Source organism: Peromyscus maniculatus, chromosome 3 (assembly GCF_049852395.1).
Source record: "Peromyscus maniculatus bairdii isolate BWxNUB_F1_BW_parent chromosome 3, HU_Pman_BW_mat_3.1, whole genome shotgun sequence".
Classification (NCBI taxonomy): Eukaryota; Metazoa; Chordata; class Mammalia; order Rodentia; family Cricetidae; genus Peromyscus; species Peromyscus maniculatus.
Window position 1 is genome coordinate 18,592,247 of NC_134854.1, and position 20,185 is coordinate 18,612,431.

The window sequence follows — 20,185 nt, forward strand, 5'->3', positions numbered from 1 at the left end:
GTTAGAGGCTGGTCAGGGTATAGTTTTCCATTTGGGGGCAGGCCTGGACAAATCCCAGGCTCTGGCCTTGAGCTGCTGTGGAGGCTGCCTGGTCTAGCACATACTGACTGTGGGGGCTGACGCAGTGGCCCAGGCTTAGTGCATCCTATCTCCCTTGTCCCTGTGGTCAGGGGCACCAGTGATTAACTGCCCTTTGTTTGTGGCTCTTCCTCAAAAACTGCCTACCTCGTCCCATAAAGCAGGGACGGAGGCCTAGTTCTCTGAGAGAAGACTGAGCAGCCTGTTATGGCATCTGCCAGGTCCTCTCACCAACACGATGCCCTCTGAACCTAGATACTAGCATGAATTTCTTAAAAGCATTCTCTCTTGTAACTGCAGGGAAAATATTGGAATCAGGAAGCTAACACTGATACAATACTTCTAATTATAAACTACATTAAGATTTGCCAACTACTAAAAACAAAAATCCCTCTTAGCCAAAGACATTTCCAGAGCTGGGTGAGAGTGTAGTGTGTGTGTGTGTGTGTGTGTGTGTGTGTGTGTGTGTGTGAGAGAGAGAGAGAGAGAGAGAGAGAGAGAGAGAGAGAGAGAGAGAGAGACAGACAGACACAGAGTGGAGAGAGACAGAGAGAGTGCAGATAAAAAAGAAAGAAATGTTTAGATCATATTGTGTTTGACTATCTTTAGTCTCCTTTGGTGGGACTAATTCTCTACTCTGTGTTTTGTAGTACTGACATTTGTGATCACTGGTGAATTATTTTGTAAAATGCTCCTCAGTTTGTGGTTTCAGTTTGTCTAATGTTTCCTTATGATTACTTTGCAAGAATACCACAGAAATGGGTGTTTTTGTCAGTATCTAATCAACAGGCATATGCTGTCAACTCATTCCATTATTTTTTCATTTTTAATAAGTGACAGTGAAGGGTGACTAGAAATCAGATGCAAATCTCCAACACCAACAGGAAAGCCCAAGATCAACAAATGAGTACAAAATGACATCAACAGAAAGAAAAAATTCAGAGAGCAGCAGTATACTTCAAAATAGGAGAGACTTTTCGATTGGTGACTCCCGGGACTTGAAAGTTATTAGACACAAAACAAGAAGATTTTCTCTTAAGAAGTAAAAGAGCTGTAGACCCTAGGGCGCAGCACTTGCCCCTGCTGCTGTCTGGTTAAACGGGCATGTTGTTAAGCAGCCTTTGATTGATGCTGTTCTAAACCTTGGCTAGAGAAGCCCCCTTTCTGGTGGGCAGCAGTTTATGTGGAGACTCATAACTGGTCAACGTGCTCCGAATAAGTGACTGCTGAGTGCTCAGATCCAGACAGAACTTCCAGACTGACCCATGTCAGACTCACGGAGCATTTTGGAAGAAGAAGCAGAAAGACTATAAGAGCTGGAGGATGGAGAAGAGTGCTGTGAAACGTTGCCCTCTGGACATGATGTGACTGCTGCATTGCATCAGTCAATACGCCAAGCAAGGGGCAGGAATGGGACTCAGTGGGTTGGGTAAAAGTGCCAGAAGAAGAGGACACGAAGGTGGGAGGGAGACTTGTTGGGGGGCTGTCAGAAGAGGGGGAGAGAGAATCTGGAGAGAGATCTGATCAAGATACATTGTACACACAACAAAATTATCAAAGAAAAAACTAAGGGTAGTGTTTAAAGGAACATTGCAATTGTGAGGATAAAAAGAGATACAAATCCCAGAAAGCCACCTAGGAAATAGAGCAGTAAGAGGGGAGGATGAGAGATGAAAGACGAGCAGAGGCCATTTGGGTTAGGTCAGACTGCACACTCCAGGAGATTATTAAACCAGCCAGCACCATGATTAGTACAAGCTTCTCACTCACAAAAGGAAGAAGGAAGTTCCAAGGTAGCTTGTCCACTTCAGCTGAGTCACCAGGAACATCAGGCCACCTTCCTCTTTCTACTATCTGCTAAATGGCTTCTCTTTATTCAACACCAAGACAGCTGCTGAAACGGCAACCATTACTTCTAAATCCAGTCCACAAAGCAAAGTGAGGAGCAGGGGAGTTCTTCAAAGCTGTAGCACCTAATCTGAAACAGCTTTTGGATGGTCTTGCTTACCTACACCTCACTGGCCCATTGAGAAACAGAGTCCTCTTTTCTGGGCAGCAATATGACCATATTAAAACATCAGGATAGTTTTGCTAAGGAAGGCCTTATTAGTATTCAGTCAGACCTCTGGTAAATACCGCCACATGGCTTAATATGCAACATAATTACCAGAGCAGAAAAGAAATATAAACCACTAAATTAAAAATGTCTAACAGACATCTAACAAGATACATTTAATACACAACCATAACTCTAAAATTTTGGCAATCTATGTCTAAAAATCGCAGTGTAATTCCAAACAAATCAACATGTTTAACAAACACATAAAAGATGCAAAAAAAAAGAAAAAGAAAAAGAAAAAGACTGCCAGTATAAACAAAAATGAAATATGTTTCAGGATTAGGTTTCGAGTAAAAGTTTTTCTGTTAACTGTTGTTACAAAAACTAATCTCAGCTTTTGAGGGATGAAATTTTGGCAACAATTATCTAAATATGAATATATTCGTGTCTGTTGCAGCTGTAACACATTTTCACAAACAGTAGCTTAAAACATACCTATGCCTTGAATGTATGTGTGTTTGCATGTGTACATCTGTGCCCCTGCATGTGGGGGCCAGATTTATTACAGCCTCCATTCTCCTAGAGTTGTGAATGCCATTCTTTCTTGTATTTGTAGTGTTTTTGGTTTTGTTTTTTGTTTTTAACAATATCTGTCTGTGCAGCCAAGTCTGGTCTGAACAAGGGACCCTCCTGCCTCAGCTTCCCAACTGCTGGGTTATAAACATGTCATTGGGCCTGGCTGATGATAATTCTTAGATTTTGCTAACACTGGGAAGGTGGAGAAATTCTCCATTGCTCTGCCCCTTGTTAGACTAATTAAACCTGGAGATAGTGGCAGAGGAGTCATGTTAAAAATTATCAGTCTTTGGGAAAACACCTTGGCCTGCTGGGCTTGAAAGTGAGTGGTTTCCTTCCAGTCCCAGAAACATGCAGGTCTGGTCTCCATGGCCCTATCTGCTCCACCCTGGTTCCCATTCTTCCTGTTCCTTAGGGCTGTCTTCTGGCCAGAAATCGCAATACAAACATTTGTTCATCTTCTTTCCTGTATGTCACTTGGCTAATATTTACATTTACAGAAGACTGCACTCAACAATGTTTAATAATAGGCTTTGTTTTTTAAGGTGTGAAGGGTTGTAGACTGAGTTTTCGCCTTTCCCTCTGCTTCCTGGAAAACATCCAAATAATTCTCTATCCTTTCACTTTTTCCCCATGCATTGAGCAATGAGAATATTTAGAATAACTCAAATGATGCAATACCCAATTCCTAGTTTCTGGCCAATAAATCAACAGCTAGTCGGTAGTACTGATTTTTTTTTTCAATTAACTATATCTGATGTGTAGGCACAATATGATTCCTAAAAGCCCATGTTATTGATTGGGGAGTCAGTTTCAGAGAAGGAAATGGCTCCTGGGTTTGAGTGACCCCCAAAAGTCTTCTACCATGGGGTGACCACTCCAGGCAATGTATGGAGAGGCCCTCCTCAGTCCTTCCATCTCATGCTTTCCTGTTTGCTCACTGGTTTTGGGGGAGGGGGTTGTTTGTTTTGTTTTGTTTTGTTTTATTTAACAAACTTTTTGAGAAATACAATACTTTCTTAATTTTAAGAAGTAAAGGAACTTCTTCGGGAGTCTTCTTAAATGGTGGAACTCTTTTTCTCCTCCTCCTTCTCATTGCTAGGCTGCACATTGGGCTTTGGACATAGTGGGAAATTGTTCCATCACCAAGCTACATTCTCAGGCTTCAATATCTAAATGAGTGTGTTGACATAGTTGTAGATACACACACAACATGCAGAAAATAAAATACAAATTATGGAAAAACCAAAACAAAACAAACAAACAAAACTGAGATCCCTGATTGCTACTGAAACAATCAATTTATTATTTTATTTTTGGCTTCTACTGAAACAATCAATTTATTTATTTGTTTTTTTTTATTTTTGACTTTTTGAGACAGAGTTTCTCTGTGTAGCCTTGGTTGTCCAGGAACTCACTCTGTAGACTAGACTGGCCTCAGACTCATAGAGATCCACCTGCCTCTCCCTCCCAGTGCTGAGATTGAAGGCTTGCGCCACCACCGTCTGGTTGAAACAATCAATGGTTGAAACAATCAATTTTTAAGAGAATCTCCTATGAATACATTTTAAATGCAAATCCCTGGGAAGCAGATTAATGAACCGAACATAACCCCATCTGGAGTTTTCAGAGCTGCAAAATTAACACTTGCCACGAGGAGCCTGTTGATGTCCTTGGTAGGGGAGAAGACTTCTGGGGGTGCAGAAGCCAGTGCAAGAGAAGGCTCTGAAACAAAATGGTAATACTGGCACTTGGAAGCCTGGATTTTAAGGTTTCAGTGGGGCTAAGAAATTGGTCTAGTGTATATGGATGTCCGTGGTCTGGCCCACCACCTAGCCCTCACCCCCCCCCCCCCCCCCCCGTCCCAGCCGCCGCAACAGGAGAGCTCTCTCCCCAACTCTCACCATGTGAGGGGGAGAGCTGTCCCAGATGAAGTGGGGAGGTAGCGCTGGCTCTGACCCTCGCCTGAGGGTTTTGGTCCCGGGAGACCTGGACTGACAAACCCAGCTACTGCCCAGGCCCACATCCAGGGCCTTGTGTTTGCACTACCCAACATCCATCTCATCTGTGACCTGCTGGAGCAGATGAAGAGACCTGTCCTGTGGAACCACAGCCGCAGGATCTCCATGACCAGGGGCATCAGCAGGATATCCCAGAGGAGTTTGGGTGAGGGTCCAGCAGTGATGAGGTAGTAGAAGCCAGAAGCCTTGAGGCAGCCAGACCAACAACTCATGGCAATGAACATTCGCAAGTAAAGCTGTTAGGGCAAAAGGGTATATATACTGTGTGACACGCGACAGCTCCCAATGCCACTACGACACATGAATAAATAAATATGTGATGGAGTGGCAGGAAAGCCGGAGGAGTGGAGTATTTATTTATTTCTTTTAATTTTCTTCGGAGGGAGGCTACGAGGGTGGAGAGCAGACACGGAAGGACTGGGTAATGAGTGACATTGGGGTGCGCGATGTGGAATACCCAAAGAATCAATACAAAAAGTTTGTGTTAAAAAATTACAAAATAAATGTTTAAGCCAACTAGAAAAAAGAAATTGGTCTAGAACTATTGAAAATGCCTCTGGTTGGGAGTGGTGGCATGTCTGTAGTTCTAGCACTCAGGAGACAGACGCGGGATTGTGAAGTAGTGGTGGCCACCATGGCCCACACAGAGAGCTTCCAGCCAGCTTGGACTTTAGCGGGAGACCCTGCCGCAAAGGGAAAGGACACGTGTAACTGTTATTTGTTCCGCAGCAATACTGCCACCTGTTGGTGGAAAAGGAGAATTTCGTTTCTGTTGTAGTTGGGGATTTGTTTATTTTGTTTTCAGACATAGGTGTTCTGTGCTGCCCAGGCTGGATTCAAACTTGTGGCCCAGTCAGGCTTAGTAGCACACACATTTCCAGCAAGTAGAGGCAGGAGGACCAGGAGCTCCTCAGGCTGGAGTACAGGAAACCCTGTCTCAAAAAGCCAAACTTAAAACAAATGAACTCTGTCCTCGAGTGTTGCTCTTAGTAGCCTTGACTACAGGCACACAACAGGACGACCTCCAGCTTCTATTGTCATTGGAATGATTATCACACAATGATGGACACACACACACACACACACACACACACACACACACACACACACGAGTGGGGGTGTGAGGGGAATAGACTGGTGTTAGCTCATATTCAAATCCCGTGTGTCCCTAGCAAGCTTCCCCCTAAGATATAGCTCACAAGATTCTTAAAAGTACCCTATAAAATCAAATGGATGCTAACTTGAAGTCCTTCCTCAAGATAGTCTTTCTCCTAAATTTGCCTGTGATACTACCTTCCATTCCCCAAAATAAAAACCTACAATTAACAGACTACTTTTTCAAACTGTTAACTTCGTTTTTAATGGAAGGGGTATATATCCACCATATCTGCTAAACAAGGTGTTTATTTGGCAAGTCCTGCTTTATTTATTGACTTTCATTATCTAATTTTGCTACTTTTATTGCTGAACATAATAAGCTTTAGCTGTAGCGTCCTAGTAAATGCTTTCTGAAGAGAACTGTTGTATGAGCCTAAGTTGCTTTCTCCATTGCTGCGAAAGAATTCTGACAGAAACAGCATGAGGGAGGGAGGGTGATTCTGGTTCACAGCTCAGGGGATACAGGTCAGCATGGTGGGGTGGCTGTGGCACAGGAGCCTGAATCAGGCCGTACATGGAAGCAATAGCCAGGAAATAGAGAGCTGGGCTAAAGAGAGGGGGCTAAGGCATAACCCTGAAGGCCCACTTCCCATGATCCACCTCTTCCAGCCAGGCTCCACCTCCTGAGGTTCCCCAGCTTCAACAAACAGTACTACCAGTGGAGGCCCAGCGTGCAAACACAAGCGTCTCTGGGAAAGCAGCTCAAATGCAGACCATAATAATAAGGTAATTTTTGAAACAATATAAAAATGCTACATTAACTATGAAACAGACTTAACATTAGCAAAAGTGTCATGTAGATACAACACAGAAAGTGTGACAATTTTTCATGCACTTTTTTCATATGTATTTATTGATTCACCAAGAATTTTATAGAAACCTGTTCCGTGTTAGAAGCCAGAGCTACAAAGGCTAGTGAGATAAACCTTCTGGCTGCTGAGGGTCGGTCACACACTAGGGAGGAAATACCAACCAATGGTGCACAAGTATAATACTGCAGGAAGTATGTTATCAGAATATTCTGAAGATGTGGGGAGGGGCCTGCCTCCCAGTCCTGATGGAGAGGAGCTCAGCTGTCACCTCTGGGTAACAGACAGAGACCTGTTTGGCAACCTCTAGTTGCCAAAGCCAGAGATTCTCAAAGACAACCATGAATATTTAGTCATGAAATATAGGAAAACTAATTCACAGTCTTCAGATCAATTTGGACCAAAGTTTCATTTTGTTTCCCTCATTCATATTGTGTGTGTGTGTGTGTGTGTGTGTGTGTGTGTGTGTGTGTGTGTGTGAGAGAGAGAGAGAGAGAGAAAGAGAGAGAGAGAGAGAGAGAGAAAGAGAGATGTAGAGGTAATTCTGAACAGTTTTATTAAATAAGAAACAAAGAGCCAAATGCAGAGTTAAAAGCCCAAGAGGTCAGAGCAGCAGCGAAGAGCTAAGACCAAGACTACCTTCTTACCCCTCACTGTCGCTGTCCTTCTTCCCCTCAGAAAGAGACCTACTTCCTGTGTGTCTGTCTTTTTATTGACTTTCTGTTCTGCCTTCTCATTGGTTCTAAACCCAACCACATGATCTCCTCATCACTGCCTGTCTATACAGACCTCCAGGTCTCTATGGTTGGTATTGAGATTAATGGCGTGTGTCTCCAAGCTGGCTATGTTTTTGAACACACAGACTGCTTGCCATGTGATCCAATTAAGGGCGTGTGCTACCACTGCCAGACTTTTGCTAAATGGCTTCCTATTAGCTCTGATCCCCAGGTGACTTTATTTATTAACATACAAATAAAAACCACATTTTGGCACAAATGAAATATATATATATATATATATATATATATATATATATATATATATATATATATATATATATAGAGAGAGAGAGAGAGAGAGAGAGGTGAAGGAGAGAAAGGGGTGTGTGTGTGTGTGTGTGTGTATGTGTGTGTGTGTGTGTGTGTGTGTGTGTGTGTGTTAAGCCAGAGGTCGGTATTGCATATCTTCCTCGCTCACTCTCTACCTTCTGGTTTAGCAGGGTGTCTCACTGGATCAGGAGCTCACCAATTTGGCAAGGATTGATGGCTGGCTAGTGATCCCTAAAACCTTTCCTCCATGCCCTCTCAGCACTGGGGTTAAGGGGCCATACCACCACTTGACGTTGTAAGTTCTGAGCATCTGAGCTCAGCTCTCCAAGCTTGTGTGTCAGTTATGTTACCAGCCGAGCCCCTATAATCATTTTAAATTAGTTGAGGTGTGGCCCACAAAGTCTGCCTCTCTAGCTCCCCTGCGGCACTGCAAAATTTGGCTCTTTGGGGCTGACAGAACTTTCTGGCAGCCCTTTCGTCACAGGTGACAAGTTCTCCAGCGCCTCACCAGTGGTGATTTCTGGTTTAGGAAGTCATGCGATCCTAATGAGGTCCGAGCTCTGCCACTGTGTGAAAGAAAACACAAGCAGTGTGTATCCCAACCACGACGTCACTTTGGTTGTGGAATTGCAACAAATGATCCAACTGTCCCTGCAGGAGAGAAGAAGTTGTAAAGGGGAGACATGCCTGCTATCACACTGTTGAAACAGTGAGCCCCGCACCATGAAAATGTCTACAGGAATCCCATGCTGGAAGGGGGTATTGAGATCAAGCTAAGCCCCACTCTAAACTCTTCCCCAGTGTGTAAACAGTGGTTCTTCAGGACAACTCCATTTTACAAGCAGCTTTTGACTCCACTTTGAGAGAGAAAGATGACTGCAGCAGAACGTTAGCATTCTGAGCCCTCCCCTGGGGCCGCCCTGCATCCTTTAAGGAAAAACCTCTCCCTTCTTCTCTCTCTTCCTCCCTTCCTCTCTTCCTGCCATTGAGTATGCACCCTGCCCCCCTTTTCTCCCCCCTCTCTTTCCCCCTCTCTCCTTTCTTCTTCCCCCCTACCCCAATCCCAAAATGAACTCATTTCCATGTGGATGCAGTGCCTGGGGTGTGAGTGACTTTCCGTATCTACATGGCATACTTCCCTCACCCATGGGACACCTTGGCCTGACCAGCCTGGGCCTCCCGCAGGTGGGCCACATTGTTACAGCAGGCCCTAGATAGGCCCTGAAACAACACCACTCCCACAGGTTGATAAATGACTAATTCCTGGAAATGCTTTAAGTTTATTGGGGAGACTTGAAACCAAAGGAGCATTTAGGCAAATCAAAATCACACGTGGGGGGGGTATGGGGGGGCGGGAATAAAAGGCTTATTGGACACACCAACCCATGAAAAGAGTGTGTCACTCTCAACCTGGATCCCATGAAGTGATGAGTATCTAACCGTGGATGTCATGTAATGAACCAACCTGCCTCCATGTTAGGCTTAAAAGCCATCTTATAGTAAAGACAAACTAGGTTCATTGCTGTGTATGATAACATCTCTGTTTCTCAAGGATTGGGCTATGTCCTACCTGTAACCTTAACTACAAATGGTTCTGTACTGCCTGTTCCAGGAAATGGCAACCACATCCTTGTTTCTAAAAGTTGTTATAACCATCTTGCATGCCTACCTTTGTTTCAAAAGGTTGTTATGACTACCTTATGACCACCTTGCAATCATGTCTTTGTTTCAGGAGGTCATTATGACTAACTTGTTATGCTTATGTTCTGCTCCTGTAACCCTGCCTATTTTGCCCACCAAATCTCCCATTTGGAAACCCCCTACCCCTGAGCTATAAATACCTTGTCTTCCTCATGTCCAAACCTCTAATCCCTGCCTTAGGTGGAGGCAGCCTGTGTACATGAATCAAAAATCTTGCTTTAATGAATTTGGCCATGGTGATTTGGGTCAGAGGTCCTTTTCCTCCCGTCTTTGGGGTTAGCACACGGCCACACACCAACCTGTCATCATCTGATACATGGCGTGTAAGCAAAGGACCAAGGACTCCAGACTATTCCTGGAGCTTTGGCTGGTCTCAGTCTACTCGGCTGCCTGCCTGTCCATCCTCCTGCCTGGGTCTGAACCTGACCTGCCTTCTGCTCCTGACAGTTCTCTTGCTCTGGCCTGGTTGAGCCTGTCACCCAGCAGCTGGACACTACAGCTCTGTTCTCAGATCTGGTCCCAGCAGCTCTAGCCACAGCTCCCTCCAGGCATTGATCAGATTCATTATTTTATCTACACAGATTCTCTCTCTGTCCACTTCTAAAACTTCTTGAATTCTCCTTCAGCCTCTTTAACTTGTATTCATCCTGTAACCCATATACATACATATATATATATATATAATACATATATATAATTTACATTGTGCTATGTGATGTGTGATATAAGAGTTAACATTGGTTATTTAGATAAATATTAATGGATCTGCATTCACCATAGCCAGGCTGCCAAGGCACTTTATTGTGAATCAATAAATTCTCACCTGTTCTCTATGTTTCTGGCATAGTGTCTCATGACAGAAAGGAAAGGTTGAAGCCCTGGTGATAGCCAGAAGAGAACCTGTCCTCCAAGAGGAATATTGACAACTTGCAGGACAGACTGAGAGCCAAGAATGTCAATCATAGAATCACACCTTGACCTGGACAGCCAATTACATATACCCTTTGCTTTTTTTTAAAACCCAAGTCTGTTGCCAGGACTCTGAAGACAGACATAGAGGGTCACTGGTTCTCTTTGTTTAATCCTCTTCCTAGTGTGGCAGCACTAGATAAATCTCCTTTCTTTGTGTTTGCTGTTCTTTGTCTTTTTGATTGATGTATTGAAGACTGGCAGCCTAACCTAGTTTACTAGGACAACCAGGGCCCAGGCTTTTATCCTACAAACCTCCAGTAACAGCGACGCCAGCGGTTAGAAGCAGAGGTGGTAAGTTGCAACCTTGATCATGGGTTTTGTTTGTTCTGATGAGAAAATAATTTAGAACAATTGAATGTAGGCCATGCAGTGGAAGAAGAGAATCTAAGAGGGGCTAGTTAGGCCTATTGAAAAACTACATCAATTAGGGGTCTTTCTGAACTGATACAGTGGGTATGAAGGGAGCTGGGAGGAGAGGAAGTGACCTGAGAGGAGCCAGGTGGAGCCAGGATTTCTGAGCTGAGCCACTTCTAGGGTGTTAAGATCTAGAATCCACTCTGGATTAGCAGGCTGAAGTGAGATTCAGGAAGTAGGAAGCAGTATAGCTCCGTGGTTATCTGCATAGCCCTTGAAATGTCTCAGCACTTAGAATGGGAAGGACCTTACTTGAGTGACAAGCACTGAAGAAAAGTAAAAAGCAGAAGAGCAGAAATTCCAAAGTATTCACAAACGGGGACAGGAGCAGGAGCCCCCATCCCGGGCCTGTGGATGCCTGTCTGGAAACCACAAGTGATTCAGCCTATGTCACCAAGGAAACCCATTCATTCCTATCTCTACAGGCCAGGAAGGTCAGGGCCTGTTGCTGGAGACAGGGAGGTGTCTGCTGTCATCGCTGACTCTCCCTTTCGTTCATGTAGAGTGTGACACTGTGACACAGTGCTGTCACCAGAGAATGCCCAACCCTTCTCTGCCTTCTCATTGGCCTCTTCTCGTCTACTCAAGTTGTAGTTTCAACCAATAACAAATTGTCCCAAACCCCTTCTCTTTCAGTAGCAAGGTAATCACAATGCTTGTCCAAATGTGTCCATAGAGCAAAACCAGGTGCCTATTTAACGTGCCATACCCTGCAAGAGCTTCTTCTCCCAGCTCTGAACACAGGCCTGGGATCAGGGCTATTCAAGTGGAGGATTCAGACAGAGACCATAATAGGCAGTTTAATGGAAGAAAGGAAATGCACCATGTGCAGTTAGTTAAATTGATACCTAGCATCGTTTTTAAGATATCCTTCATCATCTCATTCAATATAGCCACCCTCCTATTTTTCCCAGACATGGAAGCTTCACATCTGGCACCAAGTATGGGCTGACATCTAGAAAGACATGTACAAACAGCACAGATGTTTACACTGAAGATGCCAGCACATAGGGCTGTGCTATGCCCTCATTTCTTAAGCCTTTGAGATAAGCTGAAGCAGTGCGATTATCCCAGCAGCTGAATCTGGAAGGGAGGCATCCCTGTCAGCCTTAAAGTACAACATCCAGGAAGGAAACCTATATTCCCGGGCTTCTTTCTGTGTGGTCCAGGCATGAGTCTGACCCCAAGGCCGACATTGGTCCCTGGCCAGTAGATGGTAATCCCTATAATATGTATGATATAGTAGTATGAATATGAAATGTTCTCCACCAGTTTTGGTTATTGAGGGTTTGGTGATAGATGTGACTAGTGTCTATACTACTAGCTCCAGGTTCCACAGTGTGGGAGAAGGACTCACAGCAATTCAACCCTGCACATCCCCTCCCCCAGCCCCTAGCACCTCTATGGTCCTATTTTTCCCAAAAATTAGGTTTTAGTTTTAAGCTCTATTATTTTTGCACTCAGATTTACTTGTGGTTCAGGAGCAGCTCACCCCAGAGGGAGCTTGAGTCTGCAAGACCAATGTATTTATTTACCCAGAATCAATACTTGACATCAATGAAGAAAGATGGAGCATTTGTACTGCTTGACTACAGGCTTAAGAAAATAAATAAGCATCAGTAGGTGAGTAATGAGATTAGATTCAAGGACATGGATAAATGAAACCGAGACTTGAGGGGAGATTTTACTAATTTAGCAGTAGGATCTCAGTCAGTTCACTAGAGTATTAAAGGGCCTGTGGCAAAAGCAGGAGACGGTCCCTCGGAGAAAACTCACATACGACCAAAAGGAAAAAGAGAAAGAAAGTCAGGGACAGAGGTATATGTCAATGGGAGAACACTTCCCCAGCCAACATAAGGCTCTAGATTCAGTCTCCAATGCTGAAAACAAAAACAGCAACAAAAACAAATAAACAAACCCTAAGCATACTAGAATTGTTTTTATTCAGCGATCTGTCTGTATAGTTGGACTGTATGTTGGTCTGTTTGTTTATCATCACAACTTCACCATGTGAGGACCATGAGCATCATGTCATGTGGCCACAGCCTCTGAGATGGTCCCTAGTGATCCCTGCCTCCTGTGGTTACACTTTTGTGTACCTGCCTCACCTTCAGGGTGAGTTATTTCTAATGAGTAAATTATGGTGGAAATGAAGGAATCTCATTGCTGAGGGAAGATTATGAAGACTGTGCTCCTGTCTTGGGGCTCCTTCTCGCTTTCTTGCTAGCCAGCTTTGCTGGAAGACAGATGTCATGATGTGATCTGTCCTAAGGATGCAGGACTAGATGGTAAGCATTTCCAAGAGTTCCCTGTTGACAGCTAAATATAAGCTAAATGCTGCCAGCAACCACACCTGCGGCTTGGAGTAGACAATTCCGTCAGTTGAGCCTTTGGATGAAAACCTGTTCCTGGGTAATGCCTTCCTTGACTGTAATCTCATGGGAGTGGGGGTAAAATCACAAACTGAGATGATAAATGCTTACTGTTTTAGGACAAGAAGTTTTGAGATGTATTGCTGTGTATGATGTCATACCTGAAATGGATCTTAGAAACAGCTGAACTAAGAGAGCCCTGACTCAAGGACTCAATCAAGGGTAATCAACAACAATAATTAAACAAAAGGTCATGAATTTTAGAGAGGGTGGGGAAGAGGGACAGGGGAAGAGTTGGAAAGGGGAGAGGGAAGGATGGAAATGATGCGAAAACAGTACTCACAAAAAAATTCTCAAAAAAATTAAAATTACAATGAAAATTTAAAGAGACAAGAATGCCAGGAGGAGACACCACTGAAGCAATCCACCCAGGCTTCAGTACTGTGTCAAAGGGGCTCCCAGACCTGTGAGGTGGCTCACTGGGTAAGAGTACTTGCCACCAAGCCTGATGACTTGAGTTTGATGCCCCCAGGAACAACATGGTAAAAGGATAAAATCAACTCTGAAAGTTGTCTTCTGTTCTCCTAACGTGTGCCTTGGTACATGTGCAAACACACACACACACACACACACACACACACACACACACACACACGAAATATAATTGTTTTTTACATAAAAAGAAAAATTCTCTAAAAGTGGATGTGATGGTTATGTGCCCTTATTCCCAGAATGGGGCACAGCAGGCAGATCTTGGGGGTTCTCTGGCCAGGCACCCTAGCCAGTAGGTGATCTCCAGGTCCACAAAAATTCCATGTATCAAAATTAAGATGGAGAGGGCTAGAGGAAGATACCAACTTTCATCTTTGACCTCCACAGGCTCAAGCAGACACACAGACACCTCCTCCACACACACACACACACACACACACACACACACACACACACACACACAATCACAGAAACACATACACATTCAGACATACAGACACATACATACACAGACACACACACACAGAGACACACACAGACACATACAGACAACACAGACACAGACATACACATAGACACAAATACACAGATACACACACACACACACACACACACACACACACACACACACACACACACAGTTTCCCTTGCTACTTTCAAAACTTCAAAGTTCCAGCATCTGGATGGAGGTGTTTTGAGACTGTGGGGGATGAACATAAGAAGTCAGATGTAGGATGTCTTAGCAGGGGTTGCCAGGCAGTTGGGGTTCTAAATGAGAGATTAGAGGGTGTCTCATACAGAGTCTGTTGTGTATTAGCATACCAGAGTTAAGTCTTTATACAAGCTAATGTGGGATGAATTGATCTTATGAAAAGCTGTTTTATTAAAACGTCTTTTCAAGTTTTCAGAGATTCTGCCCGCTTCTACTAGAATTGGGCAGAAGCATTAGCTTTGCCAACATTTCTTACCAATTACCTTTTGACCTTCCATCTTGTCCTATTTCTTCTCTGTTAAATAATGCTCTCTACCCTTTTGAATGCTGCAGTCTCTCCCTGTAATAATGTGACATACAGGCTCCATGTGAATGTGGCCTCTTCCGTTTTTCTTCTTCTCCGGCACCAGTTGTCTACCTCCTCGCGACCTCTTTGCTGGATTGCTGCATCTGTTTTTCTTCTTCTCCGGGACCCAGTTGTCTACCTCCTCGCGACCTCTTTGCTGGATTGCTGCATCCGTTTTTCTTCTTCTCCGGCACCCAGTTGTCTACCTCCTCGCGACCTCTTTGCTGGATTGCTGCATCCGTTTTTCTTCTTCTCCGGGACCCAGTTGTCTACCTCCTCGCGACCTCTTTGCTGGATTGCTGCACAGCTTCTCTGCAGGACTTCCTCAGCAGCTGCCAGCAAGGGTTCTGAGCTGCACTCTAACAGTGCTTATTATAACAGCACTTCATTCAAGAAATTATAGCTGTTATTTTTATCAGCACACAGCAAGACTGAGGAAGAGAGATAAAACACGTCTGAAACAGCAGAGGAGGAGGGAATGAGCTAGGTAGAAGTAGGCAGCTACCGAAAGATAACGGGATATAGGCGCCGCAAACGGTGGACCCAACAAAGTCACCTGGCAGGCCAGTGGCATTTAGAAGCTGATCTCAGATGTAAGGCTTAAAGAGGTGGTGGGTTTGGTCAGCAGTTACACCAAGCCCAAACAGGTCTAAGGAGCCAGAGGCTGAATTAGATTGTCAAGCATAAGACACCGGTAGGCTGAGCTGCTAGCCCACAGCATTTGTGTTGGAATAAATAAGCTACAACAGTTATTTCTCCCAGCTTCCAGCCTAGGGGCAGAGTCTAGATGGAGTGAATGTGACAGTTTAACTAGAAACCTTCTGGTGTATGTGACTTGAAGGCAGAGAGAAAAGATTCATTTATTCTTGGGGTGTATCAGCTGTTTAGATCACAGCCATCACTTGTCTGAAGCTTAGCATTGGGTCAATCCTGGGCAGGATCTCAGCGGCAATGAAAGAGAAGCTGCCCTTCTGGATCCTCCCAGTCCTTTGAAAGATCCCCAAGGCCGTCCAGAAAGGAGTAGTTTGGGTTTCTTGCCCCTGCCCTTCTACCCAGGACCTAGAAATCACCTCCGACCACAGCACGCAGCCCCTTCAGAAAGCTCTGACCATAGCACAGGCCACTTGTAGAAAACCCTGACCACAACACAAACCCTGTCTAGAAAGCTCTGACCACGGTACACAGCATCCTCTGGAAAACTGCTCTGCTTTCTTTTGGCTCTTCTGAATCTAGGCTAGAATTTGTAGTACTTATGTTACCTTCAGCAGATCTGTGTCTCAAAAAAAAAGTAGCTGGAGAATCTAAGAATATAGTCCTGAGACCCTTCCTCCTGCATTGAAGTCTCTTAAGCCCAGAAGAAAGCCAGAGACACCGAGTTTTCCCTAACTATTGTCACACCTGTATTCAAGCTACTAAGGTGTGGGAGGGAACTATGAAGTAGGGAAGCCAGGGGAGACTAATTCTTCTCTCAGCTCTCCTCCACCTCATTTACTTGGGTATCTTTCTCTTGGGATAGGGATCATTGAGAAAGAAAAGCATAAAGCAAATTTTTACATATATATGTATATTTACATATCTAAATATATTTATATATTTGTATATATAATATTAATAAAATAAGATGAAAACTTACCCAGACACCCACTACCAATGAATCAACTGCTGTAGTTTTCTATTTTGCATTCCAACCCTGTCTAGGTTCAATTTGCAAAGAGATTTGTAATCAGAGAACAAATACAATCTGTCATTCTTGGTTTCCAAGTGTTTTCAGCACTAATCCTCCAATCTAAATCAAGTTGATACCATTCTTAATGCTGGAAGAGATGAGGCCTAAATCCAAGAAATGTCTAAAAGTGATGTTTATTGCCACCACTTCTCATTTGTTTGGTTCACTAAGGAAGCCCAGGAGAACTTGGTGGTGAGTGGGTGGAGGTGAAGAAGTGTGCAGTCTCCTCCACCTCCCATCGTGGGACTTCGGAGGCTAATCTGTTTCAGAGTGTGGGGCCAGCAGCAAGGGAAAATGTAGCCTGGATCTTAAAAGGTCTTATTAATAGAAACAAACCTGGAGCCAGGTATTGGGGTGAATGCTGAAAGATCAGAGAAACAGAACAAGCCACATCCAATCTCAACTTGCCAATTTCTCAGCTGATCTTGTTTCCTCAGACTGGAAGCCTCTGAGTCCTCATCCAAATGGATCTCAGCTGAACTGCTGCTAAAATCCTAAAAGCTTAAAAAAAAAAAAAAAAAAAAAAACCGAGAAGAATGGGATGTGGAGAAGAATGGGACGCTGAGATGAAGCCATCCACAAGCTGAGAATAGGCAGCCAAATTCCCCCCAAAACACCAGCAATTTCCAGAATTTAAAATCCTGAATCATGACAGGACATTGGCAGAATTCAAGTTTATCTGGTATATGGACTACTTGCACCAAATGTGAGGTCCAGCTGTAGGCCTTGTGTACATCCTACTTCACAAGTGAGTCTGTCAGATATGCTAAGCCTATAGGCTGAAGATGATGCCCCAATGTGCAGCAGAACCTGGGGTGACTGTCCAGGCAGCTGGCTGTTTCTGTCAACTCACATTTTTCGAAGTCACTTGTTTGCATTTCCTGTTTTACTAGGTAATACTATTTCCTTATTGAGTCTCTGAGGGAGTTGAAGATTAGACCGTTGTAGTAACAATTTTCCTTGTTAAGAAATTCAGAAAAGAAACTCACTATGAGGTATTAAGTGTATAAGTTTGAAAGACGTCATAAGATAGTTTTCTGTTGGTAATACAAGATAGGCTAGAAAGTGAATTAGGTACTGCAACCTCTCCCATTCTACTTGGGCTCATTTGTACCAATGCACTGTGGAAGCTGAGGCTGTGAAACAGATGCAAAGGCCAGTCTCGAGGTCTCAGGGGACCAGGCTAAGAGCATGGCACTGCGTTCTGGAGATAACATGGAGAGCACAGGGATTTTCATAGTAAGAAAAGTGGCAGGTGTGTGTGATGGCAATGTAAACCTTTGGGTTTTCTTCCTATAGTTGGCGCACTCAGAAGTATTCGTATGTGTATACATGTATATTCCTAAGTACATAAATTCAAACTGCTCAGTCTGTATATGCATTCATTTTTGAGGCCAATAACCCTTAAAGGAAGCTGACAAATATGGAGTTCCTCACCTCGGCATCACATTCCAACGCCTGGCCAGGAGAAGGGTTGGGGAATATCATAAATTCTGGGAGCTAACAGGTCATTGTTGAAAATAGGTAGTTTACATTTTCAGAGATTATAATTAATTAGAAATATGTTCAAGTGTCTCCAACTACAGCTTCAGAGCCAAATCTACTTTTGAACAGAGTCTCATTTGAATACAGCCTCCACACACGTTTACATATTGTTTAGTGCTACAATGGCAAAGTCAAGCTATTTGGCCAGATGTGGCCAGCAAAACCTAAGGTATTCACTATCTGGCCCTTTGTGGGAGAGGTTTTACCCTCAGTTACTGACCACGGACTCCCAGATACCCACAAAGTTGTTTTAAAGGACTCGTGTGTGTGTGTGTGTGTGTGTGTGTGTGTGTTTAACAGTGTGAATATATGTAGTTTCAAAGGTGAATTTTCAAATTTATGTTTTGATAAACAGAATGATTTCAAAAGCTTTTTGCCTTTATGTGTTTTTAATTATTAAAAATAAAAGTTATAGGCTACATGACTTTAATCCCAGCACTCAGGAGGCAGAGCCAGGTGAATCTCTGTGAGTTCAAGGCCAGCCTGGTCTACAGAGTGAGATCCAGGACAGGCACCAAAACTATACAAAGAAACCCTGGTTTTTTTGTTTTTAGAGAAAAACCAAAAAATAAATAAATGAATAAAAATAAAAGTTATATTGTAGTATCCTAGAGGCTTATTTATATTGAAGGTTTTTTTTTAATGATTGAGAAATATTGATCTGATTAGATTCTTTAAGGCAAAAACTGCTTTAAGATCATGGAAATCTTATTTTAAACACGTGAGATGAATTTTGCTGCAGTTGGCAGGGTTCTGTCACTGTGACAAACACCTGAGAAAGCCAACTTGAAGAAGGAAGAGTTTATTTCTGCTCATGGTTTGGCCTGAGGCAGAACATTATAGTGGTGAGAAGATAGTGAACCTCAGCTGTTAATATCATGGTGACTGGGAAGGGGGCTGGAATAGAGGAAGAGAGAGAGACACACACACAGAGAGACAGAGACAGTCAGAGAGAGCTGGCCAGGAACAAACTATACCTTCAAAGATATATATATATATATCTTTGTATTTATATATCCACATATGTATTTATATATCCAATAACTAATTACATTCTTCCTTCAACCAGGATCCTCCTCTGAAAATCTCCATCACTTGTTTTTGTACGTGTTCTGGTATGAGTCCTGTTGCTTTGTGTGCCAAAGATTAAAGTATGAAAATTTACACACATGCCATTAATCTCTCTTCGTGTATTTTTTTTTTAATGCCTAGGTTACAATATTAGAAATCCTGTCGCAAGCATTCATTTATCACACTTTTCTGGAATGTGCATCTGTCTAGCAAGCAGGAAGGACAGCAAATACGGCCCTGGGTTCAAACTCCAGTGCTTTCATTTATTAGCCTCTCAGTGTGATCACCTGCTGCTTTGGTACCATCTCAGAGATGACAAGGATTAAAGGTGACAAGCATATCTGGAGCATCTCTCTTCCTGGAGAAAAGTCACCCACAGACTGTACTACAAACCGAGCATGCCTTCTGTCCCCTTCTGGGTCCTGAGTGGTGCTCAGTGCTCCCTTTAGCTGCACCTGATTAAACCCCTTTCAGCAGTTCCTCTCCTGGTTTTCCCAGACTCTCAAATCGCTTTGCAGTCAGCAGGCACACACTCAGCAGACAATCTGGCCTCTTTATTTCATAAAGGAAACAGAAATGTTCATATAAAATCTCTAATGCATCCTCTCTACTTCCAAGAACACCTTCCATACCCCACATTCCCACAGTAGTGCTTTGAATTGCCTAGTAGACAATGCACTCAGGTGGCTTCAGCTTTAAAAATAGGCACACGGGCTTTAAATATTATGCTTGTTTCTGTAAACTGCCCCCTTCCCTGTGTAAACAATAACAAATTCAAATAGCCCTTTTCTGTATTCCTTATTTGCCTTGGGGTACCTCAGCAAACCCAGTCTCCGACATTAGAAACACTGTTAGCTTTTACTTCTCTGCCTTTCTGAAGGTTTCCAGGTCTTGGAGGGTAGACCTGAGACATGCCCTGTTCCTTCAGGAATGCATTCTGGACTTTGAGGTCCACTCTTGCCTGCATAGCATCCCCTGGAGGCTTGGTGATAGCTAGGCTGTTGAGCCACACACCCAGAGTTCTGCTCCAGAAGAGCTAACCTGGGGCCGGAGGACAAGCATGTCTAAATGCTTCCAGGTGATG